We start from the raw sequence: 20,850 nt of genomic DNA on the forward strand, positions 1-20,850 counted from the left end.
TAAATTAACCACTGCCCTCCCTAGAGTCCTAAAGGGGCTAAATTAATCACTGCCCCCCCCCCTAGAGTCCTAAAGGGGCTAAATTAATCACTGCCTCCCCCCCCCAGAGTCCTAAAGGGGCTAAATTTACCTAAATCTAAATTAACCCCCGCCCCCCCTAGAGTCATAAAGGGTCTAAATCAACCACCGCTCCCGCTAGAGTCCTAAAGGGTCTAAATTAACCACCGCTCCCCCTAGTGTACAAAAGGGTCTAAATTAACCACCGCTCCCTAGAGTCCTAAAGTGCCTAAATTAACCACCGCTCCCCCTAGAATCCTAAAGGGTCTAAATTAACCTCCGCTCCCCCTAGAGTCCTAAAGGGTCTACATTAACCACCGCTCCCCCTTGAGTCCTAAAGGGTCTAAATTAACCACCGCTCCCCCAAGAGTCCTAAAGGGTCTAAATTAACCACCGCTCCCTAGAGAACTAAAGGGTCTAAATTAACCAACGCTCCCCCTAGAATCCTAAAGGGTCTAAATTAACCACCGCTTCCCCTAGAATCCTAAAGGGTCTAAATTAACAACCGCTCCCCCTAGAGTCCTAAAGGGTCTAAATTAACCATCGCTCCCTAGAGTCCTAAACGGTCTAAATTAACCAATGCCCCCTAGAGTCCTAAAGGGTCTAAATTAACCAGAGTCCTAAAGGGTCTAAAATTAACCAGAGTCCTAAAGGGTCTAAATTAACCACCGCTCCCCCTAGAGTACTAAAGGGTCTAAATTAACCCTCGCCCCCCCTAGAGTCCTAAAGGGTCTAAATTAACCACCGCTCCCTAGAGTCCTAAAGGGTCTAAATCAACCACCGCTCCCGCTAGAGTCCTAAAGGGTCTAAATTAACCACCGCTCCCCCTAGTGTACAAAAGGGTCTAAATTAACCACCGCTCCCTAGAGTCCTAAAGTGCCTAAATTAACCACCGCTTCCCCTAGAATCCTAAAGGGTCTAAATTAACCTCCGCTCCCCCTAGAGTCCTAAAGGGTCTACATTAACCACCGCTCCCCCTTGAGTCCTAAAGGGTCTAAATTAACCAGTCCTAAAGGGTCTAAATTAACCATCGCTCCCCCTAGAGTCCTAAAGGGTCTAAATTAACCACCGCCCCCTAGAGTCCTAAAGGGTCTAAATTAACCACCGCTCCCCCTAGAGTCCTAAAGGGTCTAAATTAACCACCGCTCCCCCTAGAGTACTAAAGGGTCTAAATTAACCCCCGCCCCCCCTAGAGTCCAAAGGGTCTAAATTAACCACCGCTCCCTAGAGTCCTAAAGGGTCTAAATCAACCACCGCTCCCGCTAGAGTCCTAAAGGGTCTAAATTAACCACCGCTCCCCCTAGTGTACAAAAGGGTCTAAATTAACCACCGCTCCCTAGAGTCCTAAAGTGCCTAAATTAACCACCGCTCCCCCTAGAATCCTAAAGGGTCTAAATTAACCTCCGCTCCCCCTAGAGTCCTAAAGGGTCTACATTAACCACCGCTCCCCCTTGAGTCCTAAAGGGTCTAAATTAACCACCGCTCCCCCAAGAGTCCTAAAGGGTCTAAATTAACCTCCGCTCCCTAGAGAACTAAAGGGTCTAAATTAACCAACGCTCCCCCTAGAATCCTAAAGGGTCTAAATTAACCACCGCTCCCCCTAGAATCCTAAAGGGTCTAAATCAACCACCGCTCCCGCTAGAGTCCTAAAGGGTCTAAATTAACCACCGCTCCCCCTAGTGTACAAAAGGGTCTAAATTAACCACCGCTCCCTAGAGTCCTAAAGTGCCTAAATTAACCACCGCTCCCCTTAGAATCCTAAATGGTCTAAATTAACCACCGCACCCCCTAGAGTCCTAAAGGGTCTACATTAACCACCGCTCCCCCTTGAGTCCTAAAGGGTCTAAATTAACCATCGCTCCCCCTAGAGTCCTAAAGGGTCTAAATTAACCACCGCTCCCTAGAGTCCTAAAGGGTCTAAATTAACCACCGCTCCCCCTAGAGTCCTCAAGGGTCTAAATTAACCACCGCTCCCCCTAGAGTACTAAAGGGTCTAAATTAACCCCCGCCCCCCCTAGAGTCCTAAAGGGTCTAAATTAACCACCGCTCCCTAGAGTCCTAAAGGGTCTAAATCAACCACCGCTCCCGCTAGAGTCCTAAAGGGTCTAAATTAACCACCGCTCCCCCTAGTGTACAAAAGGGTCTAAATTAACCACCGCTCCCTAGAGTCCTAAAGTGCCTAAATTAACCACCGCTTCCCCTAGAATCCTAAAGGGTCTAAATTAACCTCCGCTCCCCCTAGAGTCCTAAAGGGTCTACATTAACCACCGCTCCCCCTTGAGTCCTAAAGGGTCTAAATTAACCACCGCTCCCCCAAGAGTCCTAAAGGGTCTAAATTAACCACCGCTCCCTAGAGAACTAAAGGGTCTAAATTAACCAACGCTCCCCCTAGAATCCTAAAGGGTCTAAATTAACCACCGCTTCCCCTAGAATCCTAAAGGGTCTAAATTAACAACCGCTCCCCCTAGAGTCCTAAAGGGTCTAAATTAACCACCGCTCCCTAGAGTCCTAAACGGTCTAAATTAACCAATGCCCCCTAGAGTCCTAAAGGGTCTAAATTAACCAGAGTCCTAAAGGGTCTAAAATTAACCAGAGTCCTAAAGGGTCTAAATTAACCATCGCTCCCCCTAGAGTCATAAAGGGTCTAAATTAACCACCGCCCCCTAGAGTCCTAAAGGGTCTAAATTAACCACCGCTCCCCCTAGAGTCCTCAAGGGTCTAAATTAACCACCGCTCCCCCTAGAGTACTAAAGGGTCTAAATTAACCCCCGCCCCCCCTAGAGTCCTAAAGGGTCTAAATTAACCACCGCTCCCTAGAGTCCTAAAGGGTCTAAATCAACCACCGCTCCCGCTAGAGTCCTAAAGGGTCTAAATTAACCACCGCTCCCCCTAGTGTACAAAAGGGTCTAAATTAACCACCGCTCCCTAGAGTCCTAAAGTGCCTAAATTAACCACCGCTTCCCCTAGAATCCTAAAGGGTCTAAATTAACCTCCGCTCCCCCTAGAGTCCTAAAGGGTCTACATTAACCACCGCTCCCCCTTGAGTCCTAAAGGGTCTAAATTAACCAGTCCTAAAGGGTCTAAATTAACCATCGCTCCCCCTAGAGTCCTAAAGGGTCTAAATTAACCACCGCCCCCTAGAGTCCTAAAGGGTCTAAATTAACCACCGCTCCCCCTAGAGTCCTAAAGGGTCTAAATTAACCACCGCTCCCCCTAGAGTACTAAAGGGTCTAAATTAACCCCCGCCCCCCCTAGAGTCCAAAGGGTCTAAATTAACCACCGCTCCCTAGAGTCCTAAAGGGTCTAAATCAACCACCGCTCCCGCTAGAGTCCTAAAGGGTCTAAATTAACCACCGCTCCCCCTAGTGTACAAAAGGGTCTAAATTAACCACCGCTCCCTAGAGTCCTAAAGTGCCTAAATTAACCACCGCTCCCCCTAGAATCCTAAAGGGTCTAAATTAACCTCCGCTCCCCCTAGAGTCCTAAAGGGTCTACATTAACCACCGCTCCCCCAAGAGTCCTAAAGGGTCTAAATTAACCTCCGCTCCCTAGAGAACTAAAGGGTCTAAATTAACCAACGCTCCCCCTAGAATCCTAAAGGGTCTAAATTAACCACCGCTCCCCCTAGAATCCTAAAGGGTCTAAATCAACCACCGCTCCCGCTAGAGTCCTAAAGGGTCTAAATTAACCACCGCTCCCCCTAGTGTACAAAAGGGTCTAAATTAACCACCGCTCCCTAGAGTCCTAAAGTGCCTAAATTAACCACCGCTCCCCTTAGAATCCTAAATGGTCTAAATTAACCACCGCACCCCCTAGAGTCCTAAAGGGTCTACATTAACCACCGCTCCCCCTTGAGTCCTAAAGGGTCTAAATTAACCACCGCTCCCCCTAGAGTCCTAAAGGGTCTAAATTAACCACCGCTCCCTAGAGTCCTAAAGGGTCTAAATTAACCACCGCTCCCCCTAGAGTCCTCAAGGGTCTAAATTAACCACCGCTCCCCCTAGAGTACTAAAGGGTCTAAATTAACCCCCGCCCCCCCTAGAGTCCTAAAGGGTCTAAATTAACCACCGCTCCCTAGAGTCCTAAAGGGTCTAAATCAACCACCGCTCCCGCTAGAGTCCTAAAGGGTCTAAATTAACCACCGCTCCCCCTAGTGTACAAAAGGGTCTAAATTAACCACCGCTCCCTAGAGTCCTAAAGTGCCTAAATTAACCACCGCTTCCCCTAGAATCCTAAAGGGTCTAAATTAACCTCCGCTCCCCCTAGAGTCCTAAAGGGTCTACATTAACCACCGCTCCCCCTTGAGTCCTAAAGGGTCTAAATTAACCACCGCTCCCCCAAGAGTCCTAAAGGGTCTAAATTAACCACCGCTCCCTAGAGAACTAAAGGGTCTAAATTAACCAACGCTCCCCCTAGAATCCTAAAGGGTCTAAATTAACCACCGCTTCCCCTAGAATCCTAAAGGGTCTAAATTAACAACCGCTCCCCCTAGAGTCCTAAAGGGTCTAAATTAACCACCGCTCCCTAGAGTCCTAAACGGTCTAAATTAACCAATGCCCCCTAGAGTCCTAAAGGGTCTAAATTAACCAGAGTCCTAAAGGGTCTAAAATTAACCAGAGTCCTAAAGGGTCTAAATTAACCATTGCTCCCCCTAGAGTCATAAAGGGTCTAAATTAACCACCGCCCCCTAGAGTCCTAAAGGGTCTAAATTAACCACCGCTCCCCCTAGAGTCCTCAAGGGTCTAAATTAACCACCGCTCCCCCTAGAGTACTAAAGGGTCTAAATTAACCCCCGCCCCCCCTAGAGTCCTAAAGGGTCTAAATTAACCACCGCTCCCTAGAGTCCTAAAGGGTCTAAATCAACCACCGCTCCCGCTAGAGTCCTAAAGGGTCTAAATTAACCACCGCTCCCCCTAGTGTACAAAAGGGTCTAAATTAACCACCGCTCCCTAGAGTCCTAAAGTGCCTAAATTAACCACCGCTTCCCCTAGAATCCTAAAGGGTCTAAATTAACCTCCGCTCCCCCTAGAGTCCTAAAGGGTCTACATTAACCACCGCTCCCCCTTGAGTCCTAAAGGGTCTAAATTAACCAGTCCTAAAGGGTCTAAATTAACCATCGCTCCCCCTAGAGTCCTAAAGGGTCTAAATTAACCACCGCCCCCTAGAGTCCTAAAGGGTCTAAATTAACCACCGCTCCCCCTAGAGTCCTAAAGGGTCTAAATTAACCACCGCTCCCCCTAGAGTACTAAAGGGTCTAAATTAACCCCCGCCCCCCCTAGAGTCCAAAGGGTCTAAATTAACCACCGCTCCCTAGAGTCCTAAAGGGTCTAAATCAACCACCGCTCCCGCTAGAGTCCTAAAGGGTCTAAATTAACCACCGCTCCCCCTAGTGTACAAAAGGGTCTAAATTAACCACCGCTCCCTAGAGTCCTAAAGTGCCTAAATTAACCACCGCTCCCCCTAGAATCCTAAAGGGTCTAAATTAACCTCCGCTCCCCCTAGAGTCCTAAAGGGTCTACATTAACCACCGCTCCCCCAAGAGTCCTAAAGGGTCTAAATTAACCTCCGCTCCCTAGAGAACTAAAGGGTCTAAATTAACCAACGCTCCCCCTAGAATCCTAAAGGGTCTAAATTAACCACCGCTCCCCCTAGAATCCTAAAGGGTCTAAATCAACCACCGCTCCCGCTAGAGTCCTAAAGGGTCTAAATTAACCACCGCTCCCCCTAGTGTACAAAAGGGTCTAAATTAACCACCGCTCCCTAGAGTCCTAAAGTGCCTAAATTAACCACCGCTCCCCTTAGAATCCTAAATGGTCTAAATTAAACACCGCACCCCCTAGAGTCCTAAAGGGTCTACATTAACCACCGCTCCCCCTTGAGTCCTAAAGGGTCTAAATTAACCACCGCTCCCCCTAGAGTCCTAAAGGGTCTAAATTAACCACCGCTCCCTAGAGTCCTAAAGGGTCTAAATTAACCACCGCTCCCCCTAGAGTCCTCAAGGGTCTAAATTAACCACCGCTCCCCCTAGAGTACTAAAGGGTCTAAATTAACCACCGCTCCCCCTAGAGTCCTAAAGGGTCTAAATTAACCACCGCTCCCCCTAGAGTACTAAAGGGTCTAAATTAACCCCCGCCCCCCCTAGAGTCCAAAGGGTCTAAATTAACCACCGCTCCCTAGAGTCCTAAAGGGTCTAAATCAACCACCGCTCCCGCTAGAGTCCTAAAGGGTCTAAATTAACCACCGCTCCCCCTAGTGTACAAAAGGGTCTAAATTAACCACCGCTCCCTAGAGTCCTAAAGTGCCTAAATTAACCACCGCTCCCCCTAGAATCCTAAAGGGTCTAAATTAACCTCCGCTCCCCCTAGAGTCCTAAAGGGTCTACATTAACCACCGCTCCCCCTTGAGTCCTAAAGGGTCTAAATTAACCACCGCTCCCCCAAGAGTCCTAAAGGGTCTAAATTAACCTCCGCTCCCTAGAGAACTAAAGGGTCTAAATTAACCAACGCTCCCCCTAGAATCCTAAAGGGTCTAAATTAACCACCGCTCCCCCTAGAATCCTAAAGGGTCTAAATTAACCATCGCTCCCCCTAGAGTCATAAAGGGTCTAAATTAACCACCGCCCGCTAGAGTCCTAAAGGGTCTAAATTAACCACCGCTCCCCCTAGAGTCCTCAAGGGTCTAAATTAACCACCGCTCCCCCTAGAGTACTAAAGGGTCTAAATTAACCCCCGCCCCCCCTAGAGTCCTAAAGGGTCTAAATTAACCACCGCTCCCTAGAGTCCTAAAGGGTCTAAATCAACCACCGCTCCCGCTAGAGTCCTAAAGGGTCTAAATTAACCACCGCTCCCCCTAGTGTACAAAAGGGTCTAAATTAACCACCGCTCCCTAGAGTCCTAAAGTGCCTAAATTAACCACCGCTTCCCCTAGAATCCTAAAGGGTCTAAATTAACCTCCGCTCCCCCTAGAGTCCTAAAGGGTCTACATTAACCACCGCTCCCCCTTGAGTCCTAAAGGGTCTAAATTAACCAGTCCTAAAGGGTCTAAATTAACCATCGCTCCCCCTAGAGTCCTAAAGGGTCTAAATTAACCACCGCCCCCTAGAGTCCTAAAGGGTCTAAATTAACCACCGCTCCCCCTAGAGTCCTAAAGGGTCTAAATTAACCACCGCTCCCCCTAGAGTACTAAAGGGTCTAAATTAACCCCCGCCCCCCCTAGAGTCCAAAGGGTCTAAATTAACCACCGCTCCCTAGAGTCCTAAAGGGTCTAAATCAACCACCGCTCCCGCTAGAGTCCTAAAGGGTCTAAATTAACCACCGCTCCCCCTAGTGTACAAAAGGGTCTAAATTAACCACCGCTCCCTAGAGTCCTAAAGTGCCTAAATTAACCACCGCTCCCCCTAGAATCCTAAAGGGTCTAAATTAACCTCCGCTCCCCCTAGAGTCCTAAAGGGTCTACATTAACCACCGCTCCCCCAAGAGTCCTAAAGGGTCTAAATTAACCTCCGCTCCCTAGAGAACTAAAGGGTCTAAATTAACCAACGCTCCCCCTAGAATCCTAAAGGGTCTAAATTAACCACCGCTCAACCTAGAATCCTAAAGGGTCTAAATCAACCACCGCTCCCGCTAGAGTCCTAAAGGGTCTAAATTAACCACCGCTCCCCCTAGTGTACAAAAGGGTCTAAATTAACCACCGCTCCCTAGAGTCCTAAAGTGCCTAAATTAACCACCGCTCCCCTTAGAATCCTAAATGGTCTAAATTAACCACCGCACCCCCTAGAGTCCTAAAGGGTCTACATTAACCACCGCTCCCCCTTGAGTCCTAAAGGGTCTAAATTAACCACCGCTCCCCCTAGAGTCCTAAAGGGTCTAAATTAACCACCGCTCCCTAGAGTCCTAAAGGGTCTAAATTAACCACCGCTCCCCCTAGAGTCCTCAAGGGTCTAAATTAACCACCGCTCCCCCTAGAGTACTAAAGGGTCTAAATTAACCACCGCTCCCCCTAGAGTCCTAAAGGGTCTAAATTAACCACCGCTCCCCCTAGAGTACTAAAGGGTCTAAATTAACCCCCGCCCCCCCTAGAGTCCAAAGGGTCTAAATTAACCACCGCTCCCTAGAGTCCTAAAGGGTCTAAATCAACCACCGCTCCCGCTAGAGTCCTAAAGGGTCTAAATTAACCACCGCTCCCCCTAGTGTACAAAAGGGTCTAAATTAACCACCGCTCCCTAGAGTCCTAAAGTGCCTAAATTAACCACCGCTCCCCCTAGAATCCTAAAGGGTCTAAATTAACCTCCGCTCCCCCTAGAGTCCTAAAGGGTCTACATTAACCACCGCTCCCCCAAGAGTCCTAAAGGGTCTAAATTAACCTCCGCTCCCTAGAGAACTAAAGGGTCTAAATTAACCAACGCTCCCCCTAGAATCCTAAAGGGTCTAAATTAACCACCGCTCAACCTAGAATCCTAAAGGGTCTAAATCAACCACCGCTCCCGCTAGAGTCCTAAAGGGTCTAAATTAACCACCGCTCCCCCTAGTGTACAAAAGGGTCTAAATTAACCACCGCTCCCTAGAGTCCTAAAGTGCCTAAATTAACCACCGCTCCCCTTAGAATCCTAAATGGTCTAAATTAACCACCGCACCCCCTAGAGTCCTAAAGGGTCTACATTAACCACCGCTCCCCCTTGAGTCCTAAAGGGTCTAAATTAACCACCGCTCCCCCTAGAGTCCTAAAGGGTCTAAATTAACCACCGCTCCCTAGAGTCCTAAAGGGTCTAAATTAACCACCGCTCCCCCTAGAGTCCTCAAGGGTCTAAATTAACCACCGCTCCCCCTAGAGTACTAAAGGGTCTAAATTAACCACCGCTCCCCCTAGAGTCCTAAAGGGTCTAAATTAACCACCGCTCCCCCTAGAGTACTAAAGGGTCTAAATTAACCCCCGCCCCCCCTAGAGTCCAAAGGGTCTAAATTAACCACCGCTCCCTAGAGTCCTAAAGGGTCTAAATCAACCACCGCTCCCGCTAGAGTCCTAAAGGGTCTAAATTAACCACCGCTCCCCCTAGTGTACAAAAGGGTCTAAATTAACCACCGCTCCCTAGAGTCCTAAAGTGCCTAAATTAACCACCGCTCCCCCTAGAATCCTAAAGGGTCTAAATTAACCTCCGCTCCCCCTAGAGTCCTAAAGGGTCTACATTAACCACCGCTCCCCCTTGAGTCCTAAAGGGTCTAAATTAACCACCGCTCCCCCAAGAGTCCTAAAGGGTCTAAATTAACCTCCGCTCCCTAGAGAACTAAAGGGTCTAAATTAACCAACGCTCCCCCTAGAATCCTAAAGGGTCTAAATTAACCACCGCTCCCCCTAGAATCCTAAAGGGTCTAAATCAACCACCGCTCCCGCTAGAGTCCTAAAGGGTCTAAATTAACCACCGCTCCCCCTAGTGTACAAAAGGGTCTAAATTAACCACCGCTCCCTAGAGTCCTAAAGTGCCTAAATTAACCACCGCTCCCCTTAGAATCCTAAATGGTCTAAATTAACCACCGCACCCCCTAGAGTCCTAAAGGGTCTACATTAACCACCGCTCCCCCTTGAGTCCTAAAGGGTCTAAATTAACCACCGCTCCCCCTAGAGTCCTAAAGGGTCTAAATTAACCACCGCTCCCTAGAGTCCTAAAGGGTCTAAATTAACCACCGCTCCCCCTAGAGTCCTCAAGGGTCTAAATTAACCACCGCTCCCCCTAGAGTACTAAAGGGTCTAAATTAACCCCCGCCCCCCCTAGAGTCCTAAAGGGTCTAAATTAACCACCGCTCCCTAGAGTCCTAAAGGGTCTAAATCAACCACCGCTCCCGCTAGAGTCCTAAAGGGTCTAAATTAACCACCGCTCCCCCTAGTGTACAAAAGGGTCTAAATTAACCACCGCTCCCTAGAGTCCTAAAGTGCCTAAATTAACCACCGCTTCCCCTAGAATCCTAAAGGGTCTAAATTAACCTCCGCTCCCCCTAGAGTCCTAAAGGGTCTACATTAACCACCGCTCCCCCTTGAGTCCTAAAGGGTCTAAATTAACCAGAGTCCTAAAGGGTCTAAATTAACCATCGCTCCCCCTAGAGTCCTAAAGGGTCTAAATTAACCACCGCCCCCTAGAGTCCTAAAGGGTCTAAATTAACCACCGCTCCCCCTAGAGTCCTAAAGGGTCTAAATTAACCACCGCTCCCCCTAGAGTACTAAAGGGTCTAAATTAACCCCCGCCCCCCCTAGAGTCCAAAGGGTCTAAATTAACCACCGCTCCCTAGAGTCCTAAAGGGTCTAAATCAACCACCGCTCCCGCTAGAGTCCTAAAGGGTCTAAATTAACCACCGCTCCCCCTAGTGTACAAAAGGGTCTAAATTAACCACCGCTCCCTAGAGTCCTAAAGTGCCTAAATTAACCACCGCTCCCCCTAGAATCCTAAAGGGTCTAAATTAACCTCCGCTCCCCCTAGAGTCCTAAAGGGTCTACATTAACCACCGCTCCCCCTTGAGTCCTAAAGGGTCTAAATTAACCACCGCTCCCCCAAGAGTCCTAAAGGGTCTAAATTAACCTCCGCTCCCTAGAGAACTAAAGGGTCTAAATTAACCAACGCTCCCCCTAGAATCCTAAAGGGTCTAAATTAACCACCGCTCCCCCTAGAATCCTAAAGGGTCTAAATCAACCACCGCTCCCGCTAGAGTCCTAAAGGGTCTAAATTAACCACCGCTCCCCCTAGTGTACAAAATGGTCTAAATTAACCACCGCTCCCTAGAGTCCTAAAGTGCCTAAATTAACCACCGCTCCCCTTAGAATCCTAAATGGTCTAAATTAACCACCGCACCCCCTAGAGTCCTAAAGGGTCTACATTAACCACCGCTCCCCCTTGAGTCCTAAAGGGTCTAAATTAACCACCGCTCCCCCTAGAGTCCTAAAGGGTCTAAATTAACCACCGCTCCCTAGAGTCCTAAAGGGTATAAATTAACCACCGCTCCCTAGAGTCCTAAAGGGTCTAAATTAACCACTGCCCCCTAGAGTCCTAAAGGGGCTAAATGAATCCCCCCCCCTTAGAGTCCTAAAGGGTCTAAATTAACCACCGCCCCCCATAGAGTCCTAAAGGGCCTAAATTAACCACCGCTCCCCCTAGAGTCCAAAAGGGTCTAAATTAATCACTGCCCCCCCCCCCCCTAGAGTCCTAAAGGGTCTAAATTAACCATCGCTCCCCCTAGAGTCATAAAGGGTCTAAATTATCCACCGCCCCCTAGAGTCCTAAAGGGTCTAAATTAACCACCGCTCCCCCTAGTGTACAAAAGGGTCTAAATTAACCACCGCTCCCTAGAGTCCTAAAGTGCCTAAATTAACCACCGCTTCCCCTAGAATCCTAAAGGGTCTAAATTAACCTCCGCTCCCCCTAGAGTCCTAAAGGGTCTACATTAACCACCGCTCCCCCTTGAGTCCTAAAGGGTCTAAATTAACCAGAGTCCTAAAGGGTCTAAATTAACCCCCGCCCCCCCTAGAGTCCTAAAGGGTCTAAATTAACCACCGCTCCCTAGAGTCCTAAAGGGTCTAAATCAACCACCGCTCCCGCTAGAGTCCTAAAGGGTCTAAATTAACCACCGCTCCCCCTAGTGTACAAAAGGGTCTAAATTAACCACTGCTCCCTAGAGTCCTAAAGTGCCTAAATTAACCACCGCTCCCCCTAGAATCCTAAATGGTCTAAATTAACCACCGCACCCCCTAGAGTCCTAAAGGGTCTACAGTAACCACCGCTCCCCCTTGAGTCCTAAAGGGTCTAAATTAACCACCGCTCCCCCTAGAGTCCTAAAGGGTCTAAATTAACCACCGCTCCCTAGAGTCCTAAAGGGTATAAATTAACCACCGCTCCCTAGAGTCCTAAAGGGTCTAAATTAACCACTGCCCCCTAGAGTCCTAAAGGGGCTAAATGAATCCCCCCCCCCTAGAGTCCTAAAGGGGCTAAATTTACCAACTCCCCCCCCAGAGTCCTAAAGGGGCTAAATTTACCACCACCCCCCCAGAGTCCTAAAGGGGTACTAAATGAACCACCGCCCCCCTAGAGTCCTAAAGGGTCTGCATTAACCACCGCCCCCTAGAGTCCTAAAGGGTCCAAATTGACCACCACCCCCCTAGAGTGTTTAAATTAACAACCACCCGCTAGAGTCCTAAACGGTCTAAATTAACCAATGCCCCCTAGAGTCCTAAAGGGTCTAAATTAACCAGAGTCCTAAAGGGTCTAAAATTAACCAGAGTCCTAAAGGGTCTACATTAACCACCGCTCCCCCTTGAGTCCTAAAGGGTCTAAATTAACCACCGCTCCCCCAAGAGTCCTAAAGGGTCTAAATTAACCACCGCTCCCTAGAGAACTAAAGGGTCTAAATTAACCAACGCTCCCCCTAGAATCCTAAAGGGTCTAAATTAACCATCGCTTCCCCTAGAATCCTAAAGGGTCTAAATTAACAACCGCTCCCCCTAGAGTCCTAAAGGGTCTAAATTAACCAACGCTCCCTAGAGTCCTAAAGGGTCTAAATTAACCACTGTCCCCCCTAGAGTCCTAAAGGGTATAAATTAACGACTGCCCTCCCTAGAGTCCTAAAGGGTCTAAATGAACAACTCCCCCCCCCCCTAGAGTCCTAAAGGGTCTAAATTAACCACTGACATCCCTAGAGTCCTAAAGGGTCCAAATTAACCACCACCCCCCTAGAGTGTTTAAATTAACCACCGCCCCCTAGAGTCCTAAAGGGTCTAAATGAACTCCTGCCCCACCAGAGTCCTAAAGGTTCTCAATTAACCAGAGTACTAAAGGGTCTAAATTAACCACCCCCCCCCCCCCCCTAGAGTCCTAAAGGGTCTAAATTAACCACCGCTCCCTAGAGTCCTAAAGGGTCTAAATTAACCACCGCTCCCTAGAGTCCTAAAGGGTCTAAATTAACCACTGCCCCCTAGAGTCCTAAAGGGGCTAAATGAATCCCCCCCCCACCCTTAGAGTCCTAAAGGGTCTAAATTAACCACCGCCCCCCTAGAGTCCTAAAGGGCCTAAATTAACCACCGCTCCCCCTAGAGTCCAAAAGGGTCTAAATTAACCACCGCTCCCCCTAGAGTACTAAAGGGTCTAAATTAACCACTGCCCTCCCTAGAGTCCTAAAGGGTCTAAATTAACAACTCCCCCCCCCCCCCAGAGTCCTAAAGGGGCTAAATTAATCACTGCCCCCCCCCCCTCCTAGAGTCCTAAAGGGGCTAAATGTACCACCTCCCCCCCCCAGAGTCCTAAAGGGGAAACATTTACCACCACCCCCCCAGAGTCCTAAAGGGTTACTAAATTAACCACCGCCCCCCTAGAGTCCTAAAGGGTCTGCATTAACCACCGCCCCCTAGAGTCCTAAAGGGTCCAAATTGACCACCACCCCCCTAGCCTAGAGTGTTTAAATTAACAACCGCCCGCTAGAGTCCTAAACGGTCTAAATTAACCAATGCCCCCTAGAGTCCTAAAGGGTCTAAATTAACCACCGCTCCCCCTAGAGTCCTAAAAGGTCTAAATTAACCACCGCTCCCCCTAGAGTACTAAAGGGTCTAAATTAACCCCCGCCCCCCCTAGAGTCCTAAAGGGTCTAAATTAACCACCGCTCCCTAGAGTCCTAAAGGGTCTAAATCAACCACCGCTCCCGCTAGAGTCCTAAAGGGTCTAAATTAACCACCGCTCCCCCTAGTGTACAAAAGGGTCTAAATTAACCACCGCTCCCTAGAGTCCTAAAGTGCCTAAATTAACCACCGCTCCCCCTAGAATCCTAAAGGGTCTAAATTAACCTCCGCTCCCCCTAGAGTCCTAAAGGGTCTACATTAACCACCGCTCCCCCTTGAGTCCTAAAGGGTCTAAATTAACCACCGCTCCCCCAAGAGTCCTAAAGGGTCTAAATTAACCACCGCTCCCTAGAGAACTAAAGGGTCTAAATTAACCAACGCTCCCCCTAGAATCCTAAAGGGTCTAAATTAACCACCGCTTCCCCTAGAATCCTAAAGGGTCTAAATTAACAACCGCTCCCCCTAGAGTCCTAAAGGGTCTAAATTAACCACCGCTCCCTAGAGTCCTAAACGGTCTAAATTAACCAATGCCCCCTAGAGTCCTAAAGGGTCTAAAATTAACCAGAGTCCTAAAGGGTCTAAATTAACCATCGCTCCCCCTAGAGTCATAAAGGGTCTAAATTAACCACCGCCCCCTAGAGTCCTAAAGGGTCTAAATTAACCACCGCTCCCCCTAGAGTCCTAAAGGGTCTAAATTAACCACCGCTCCCCCTAGAGTACTAAAGGGTCTAAATTAACCCCCGCCCCCCCTAGAGTCCTAAAGGGTCTAAATTAACCACCGCTCCCTAGAGTCCTAAAGGGTCTAAATCAACCACCGCTCACGCTAGAGTCCTAAAGGGTCTAAATTAACCACCGCTCCCCCTAGTGTACAAAAGGGTCTAAATTAACCACCGCTCCCTAGAGTCCTAAAGTGCCTAAATTAACCACCGCTCCCCCTAGAATCCTAAAGGGTCTAAATTAACCTCCGCTCCCCCTAGAGTCCTAAAGGGTCTACATTAACCACCGCTCCCCCTTGAGTCCTAAAGGGTCTAAATTAACCAGAGTCCTAAAGGGTCTAAATTAACCATCGCTTCCCCTAGAGTCATAAAGGGTCTAAATTAACCACCGCCCCCCCTAGAGTCCTAAAGGGTCTAAATTAACCACCGCTCCCCCTAGAGTACTAAAGGGTCTAAATTAACCCCCGCCTTCCCTAGAGTCCTAAAGGGTCTAAATTAACCACCGCTCCCTAGAGTCCTAAAGGGTCTAAATCAACCACCGCTCCCGCTAGAGTCCTAAAGGGTCTAAATTAACCACCGCTCCCCCTAGTGTACAAAAGGGTCTAAATTAACCACCGCTCCCTAGAGTCCTAAAGTGCCTAAATTAACCACCGCTCCCCCTAGAATCCTAAAGGGTCTAAATTAACCTCCGCTCCCCCTAGAGTCCTAAAGGGTCTACATTAACCACCGCTCCCCCTTGAGTCCTAAAGGGTCTAAATTAACCACCGCTCCCCCAAGAGTCCTAAAGGGTCTAAATTAACCACCGCTCCCTAGAGAACTAAAGGGTCTAAATTAACCAACGCTCCCCCTAGAATCCTAAAGGGTCTAAATTAACCACCGCTTCCCCTAGAATCCTAAAGGGTCTAAATTAACAACCGCTCCCCCTAGAGTCCTAAAGGGTCTAAATTAACCACCGCTCCCTAGAGTCCTAAAGGGTCTAAATTAACCACTGTCCCCCCTAGAGTCCTAAAGGGTATAAATTAACGACTGCCCTCCCTAGAGTCCTAAAGGGTCTAAATGAACAACTCCCCCCCCCCCTAGAGTCCTAAAGGGTCTAAATTAACCACTGCCCTCCCTAGAGTCCTAAAGGGTCCAAATTAACCACCACCCCCCTAGAGTGTTTAAATTAACCACCGCCCCCTAGAGTCCTAAAGGGTCTAAATGAACCCCTGCCCCACCAGAGTCTTAAAGGTTCTCAATTAACCAGAGTACTAAAGGGTCTAAATTAACCACCCCCCCCCCCCTAGAGTCCTAAAGGGTCTAAATTAACCACCGCTCCCTAGAGTCCTAAAGGGTCTAAATTAACCACCGCTCCCTAGAGTCCTAAAGGGTCTAAATTAACCACTGCCCCCTAGAGTCCTAAAGGGGCTAAATGAATCCCCCCCCCCACCCTTAGAGTCCTAAAGGGTCTAAATTAACCACCGCCCCCCTAGAGTCCTAAAGGGCCTAAATTAACCACCGCTCCCCCTAGAGTCCAAAAGGGTCTAAATTAACCACCGCTCCCCCTAGAGTCCTAAAGGGTCTAAATTAACCACCGCTCCCTAGAGTCCTAAAGGGTCTAAATCAACCACCGCTCCCGCTAGAGTCCTAAAGGGTCTAAATTAACCACCGCTCCCCCTAGTGTACAAAAGGGTCTAAATTAACCACCGCTCCCTAGAGTCCTAAAGTGCCTAAATTAACCACCGCTTCCCCTAGAATCCTAAAGGGTCTAAATTAACCTCCGCTCCCCCTAGAGTCCTAAAGGGTCTACATTAACCACCGCTCCCCCTTGAGTCCTAAAGGGTCTAAATTAACCAGAGTCCTAAAGGGTCTAAATTAACCCCCGCCCCCCCTAGAGTCCTAAAGGGTCTAAATTAACCACCGCTCCCTAGAGTCCTAAAGGGTCTAAATCAACCACCGCTCCCGCTAGAGTCCTAAAGGGTCTAAATTAACCACCGCTCCCCCTAGTGTACAAAAGGGTCTAAATTAACCACTGCTCCCTAGAGTCCTAGAGTGTTTAAATTAACCACCGCCCCCTAGAGTCCTAAAGGGTCTAAATGAACCCCTGCCCCACCAGAGTCTTAAAGGTTCTCAATTAACCAGAGTACTAAAGGGTCTAAATTAACCACCCCCCCCCCCCCTAGAATCCTAAATGGTCTAAATTAACCACCGCACCCCCTAGAGTCCTAAAGGGTCTACAGTAACCACCGCTCCCCCTTGAGTCCTAAAGGGTCTAAATTAACCACCGCTCCCCCTAGAGTCCTAAAGGGTCTAAATTAACCACCGCTCCCTAGAGTCCTAAAGGGTATAAATTAACCACCGCTCCCTAGAGTCCTAAAGGGTCTCAATTAACCACTGCCCCCTAGAGTCCTAAAGGGGCTAAATGAATCCCCCCCCCCTAGAGTCCTAAAGGGGCTAAATTTACCACCTCCCCCCCCCAGAGTCCTAAAGGGGCTAAATTTACCACCACCCCCCCAGAGTCCTAAAGGGGTACTAAATGAACCACCGCCCCCCTAGAGTCCTAAAGGGTCTGCATTAACCACCGCCCCCTAGAGTCCTAAAGGATCCAAATTGACCACCACCCCCCTAGAGTGTTTAAATTAACAACCACCCGCTAGAGTCCTAAACGGTCTAAATTAACCAATGCCCCCTAGAGTCCTAAAGGGTCTAAATTAACCAGAGTCCTAAAGGGTCTAAAATTAACCAGAGTCCTAAAGGGTCTACATTAACCACCGCTCCCCCTTGAGTCCTAAAGGGTCTAAATTAACCACCGCTCCCCCAAGAGTCCTAAAGGGTCTAAATTAACCACCGCTCCCTAGAGAACTAAAGGGTCTAAATTAACCAACGCTCCCCCTATAATCCTAAAGGGTCTAAATTAACCATCGCTTCCCCTAGAATCCTAAAGGGTCTAAATTAACAACCGCTCCCCCTAGAGTCCTAAAGGGTCTAAATTAACCAACGCTCCCTAGAGTCCTAAAGGGTCTAAATTAACCACTGTCCCCCCTAGAGTCCTAAAGGGTATAAATTAACGACTGCCCTCCCTAGAGTCCTAAAGGGTCTAAATGAACAACTCCCCCCCCCCCCTAGAGTCCTAAAGGGTCTAAATTAACCACTGACATCCCTAGAGTCCTAAAGGGTCCAAATTAACCACCACCCCCCTAGAGTGTTTAAATTAACCACCGCCCCCTAGAGTCCTAAAGGGTCTAAATGAACCCCTGCCCCACCAGAGTCCTAAAGGTTCTCAATTAACCAGAGTACTAAAGGGTCTAAATTAACCACCCCCCCCCCCCCCTAGAGTCCTAAAGGGTCTAAATTAACCACCGCTCCCTAGAGTCCTAAAGGGTCTAAATTAACCACCGCTCCCTAGAGTCCTTAAGGGTCTAAATTAACCACCGCTCCCTAGAGTCCTAAAGGGTCTAAATTAACCACCGCTCCCCCTAGAATCCTAAAGGGTCTAAATTAACCACCGTTCCCCCTAGAGTCCTAAAGGGTCTACATTAACAACCGCTCCCCCTTGAGTCCTAAAGGGTCTAAATTAACCATCGCTCCCCCAAGAGTCCTAAAGGGTCTAAATTAACCACCGCTCCCTAGAGTCCTAAAGGGTCTAAATTAACCACCGCTCCCCCTAGAATCCTAAAGGGTCTAAATTAACCATCGCTTCCCCTAGAATCCTAAAGGGTCTAAATTAACCACCGCTCCCCCTAGAGTCCTAAAGGGTCTAAATTAACCACCGCTCCCTAGAGTCCTAAAGGGTCTAAATTAACCCCTGTCCCCCTAGAGTCCTAAAGGGTATAAATGAACGACTGCCCTCCCTAGAGTCCTAAAGGGTCTAAATGAACAACTTCCCCCCCCCCCGCTAGAGTCCTAAAAGGGCTACATTAATCACCGCAACCTCCCTCCCTAGAGTCCTAAAGGGTCTAAATTAACCACTGCCCTCCCTAGAGTCCTAAAGTGGTACTAAATTAACCACCCGCCCCCCTAGAGTCCTAAAGGGTCTAAATTAACCACTGCCCTCCCTAGAGTCCTAAAGTGGTACTAAATTAACCACCACCCCCCTAGAGTGTTTAAATTAACCACCCGCCCCCTACAGTCCTAAAGGGTCTAAATGAACCCCTGCCCCCCCCAGAGTCCTAAAGGTTCTAAATTAACCAGAGTACTAAAGGGTCTAAATTAACCACCCCCCCCCCCCCCCAAGAGTCCTAAAGGGTCTAAATTAACCACCGCTCCCTAGAGTCCTAAAGGGTCTAAATTAACCACCGCTCCCCCTAGAATCCTAAAGGGTCTAAATTACCACCGCTTCCCCTAGAATACTAAAGGGTCTAAATTAACCACCGCTCCCCCTAGAGTCCTAAAGGGTCTAAATTAACCACCGCTCCCTAGAGTCCTAAAGGGTCTAAATTAACCACCGCTCCCTAGAGTCCTAAAGGGTCTAAATTAACCACTGCCCCGTAGAGTCCTAAAGGGGCTAAATGAATCCCCTCCCCCCTTAGAGTCCTAAAGGGTCTAAATTAACCACCGCTCCCTAGAGTCCTAAAGGGTCTAAATTAACCACAGCTCCCTAGAGTCCTAAAGGGTCTAAATTAACCACTGCCCCCCTAGAGTCCTAAAGGGGCTAAATTAATCCCCCCCCCCCCCCTTAGAGTCCTAAAGGGCCTAAATTAACCACCGCTCCCCCTAGAGTCCAAAAGGGTCTAAATTAACCACAGCACTCCCTAGAGTCCTAAAGGGTCTAAATTAACAACTCCCCCCCCCAGAGTCCTAAAGGGGCTAAATTAATCACTGTCACCCCCCCCTAGAGTCCTAAAGGGGCTAAATTTACCCCCCCCCCCCCCCCAGAGTCCTAAAGGGGCTAAATTTACCACCACCCCCCCAGAGTCCTAAAGGGGTACTAAATTAAACACCGCTCCCCCTAGAGTCCTAAGGGGCCTAAATTAACCACCGCCCCCTAGAGTCCTAAAGGGGCTAAATTAATCACTGCCCCCCCCCCCCCTAGAGTTCTAAAGAGGCTAAATTTACCACCGCCCACCCCAGAGTCCTAAAGGGGTACTAAATTAACCACCGCCCCCCTAGATCCTAAAGGGTCTACATTAACCACCGCCCCCTAGAGTCCTAAAGGGTCCAAATTGACCACCACCCCACTGGAGTGTTTAAATTAACAACCGCCCGCTAGAGTCCTAAACGGTCTAAATTAACCAATGCCCCCTACAGTCCTAAAGGGTCTAAATGAACCCCTGCCCCCCCCAGAGTCCTAAAGGTTCTAAATTAACCAGAGTACTAAAGGGTCTAAATTAACCACCCCCCCCCCCCCCAAGAGTCCTAAAGGGTCTAAATTAACCACCGCTCCCTAGAGTCCTAAAGGGTCTAAATTAACCACCGCTCCCCCTAGAATCCTAAAGGGTCTAAATTAACCACCGCTTCCCCTAGAATCCTAAAGGGTCTAAATTAACCACCGCTCCCCCTAGAGTCCTAAAGGGTCTAAATTAACCACCGCTCCCTAGAGTCCTAAAGGGTCTAAATTAACCACCGCTCCCTAGAGTCCTAAAGGGTCTAAATTAACCACTGCCCCGTAGAGTCCTAAAGGGGCTAAATGAATCCCCTCCCCCCTTAGAGTCCTAAAGGGTCTAAATTAACCAACGCTCCCTAGAGTCCTAAAGGGTCTAAATTAACCACTGCTCCCTAGAGTCCTAAAGGGTCTAAATTAACCACTGCCCCCTAGAGTCCTAAAGGGGCTAAATGAATCCCCCCCCCCCCTTAGAGTCCTAAAGGGCCTAAATTAACCACCGCTCCCCCTAGAGTCCAAAAGGGGCTAAATTTACCCCCCCCCCCCCCCCAGAGTCCTAAAGGGGCTAAATTTACCACCACCCCCCCAGAGTCCTAAAGGGGTACTAAATTAAACACCGCTCCCCCTAGAGTCCTAAGGGGCCTAAATTAACCACCGCCCCCTAGAGTCCTAAAGGGGCTAAATTAATCACTGCCCCCTCCCCCCTAGAGTCCTAAAGAGGCTAAATTTACAACCGCCCACCCCAGAGTCCTAAAGGGGTACTAAATTAACCACCGCCCCCCTAGATCCTAAAGGGTCTACATTAACCACCCGCCCCCTAGAGTCCTAAAGGGTCCAAATTGACCACCACCCCACTAGAGTGTTTAAATTAACAACCGCCCGCTAGAGTCCTAAACGGTCTAAATTGACCACCACCCCACTAGAGTGTTTAAATTAACAACCGCCCGCTAGAGTCCTAAACGGTCTAAATTAACCAATGCCCCCTAGAGTCCTAAAGGGTCTAAATTAACCAGAGTCCTAAAGGGTCTAAATTAACCAGAGTCCTAAAGGGTCTAAATTAACCATCGCTCCCCCTAGAGTCATAAAGGGTCTAAATTAACCACCGCTCCATCTAGAGTCCTAAGGGGCCTAAATTAACCACCGCCCCCTAGAGTCCTAAAGGGTCTAAATTAACCACCGCTCCCTAGAGTCCTA

Source organism: Oncorhynchus mykiss, chromosome 31 (genome assembly GCF_013265735.2).
Source record: "Oncorhynchus mykiss isolate Arlee chromosome 31, USDA_OmykA_1.1, whole genome shotgun sequence".
In the NCBI taxonomy this organism is placed as follows: domain Eukaryota; kingdom Metazoa; phylum Chordata; class Actinopteri; order Salmoniformes; family Salmonidae; genus Oncorhynchus; species Oncorhynchus mykiss.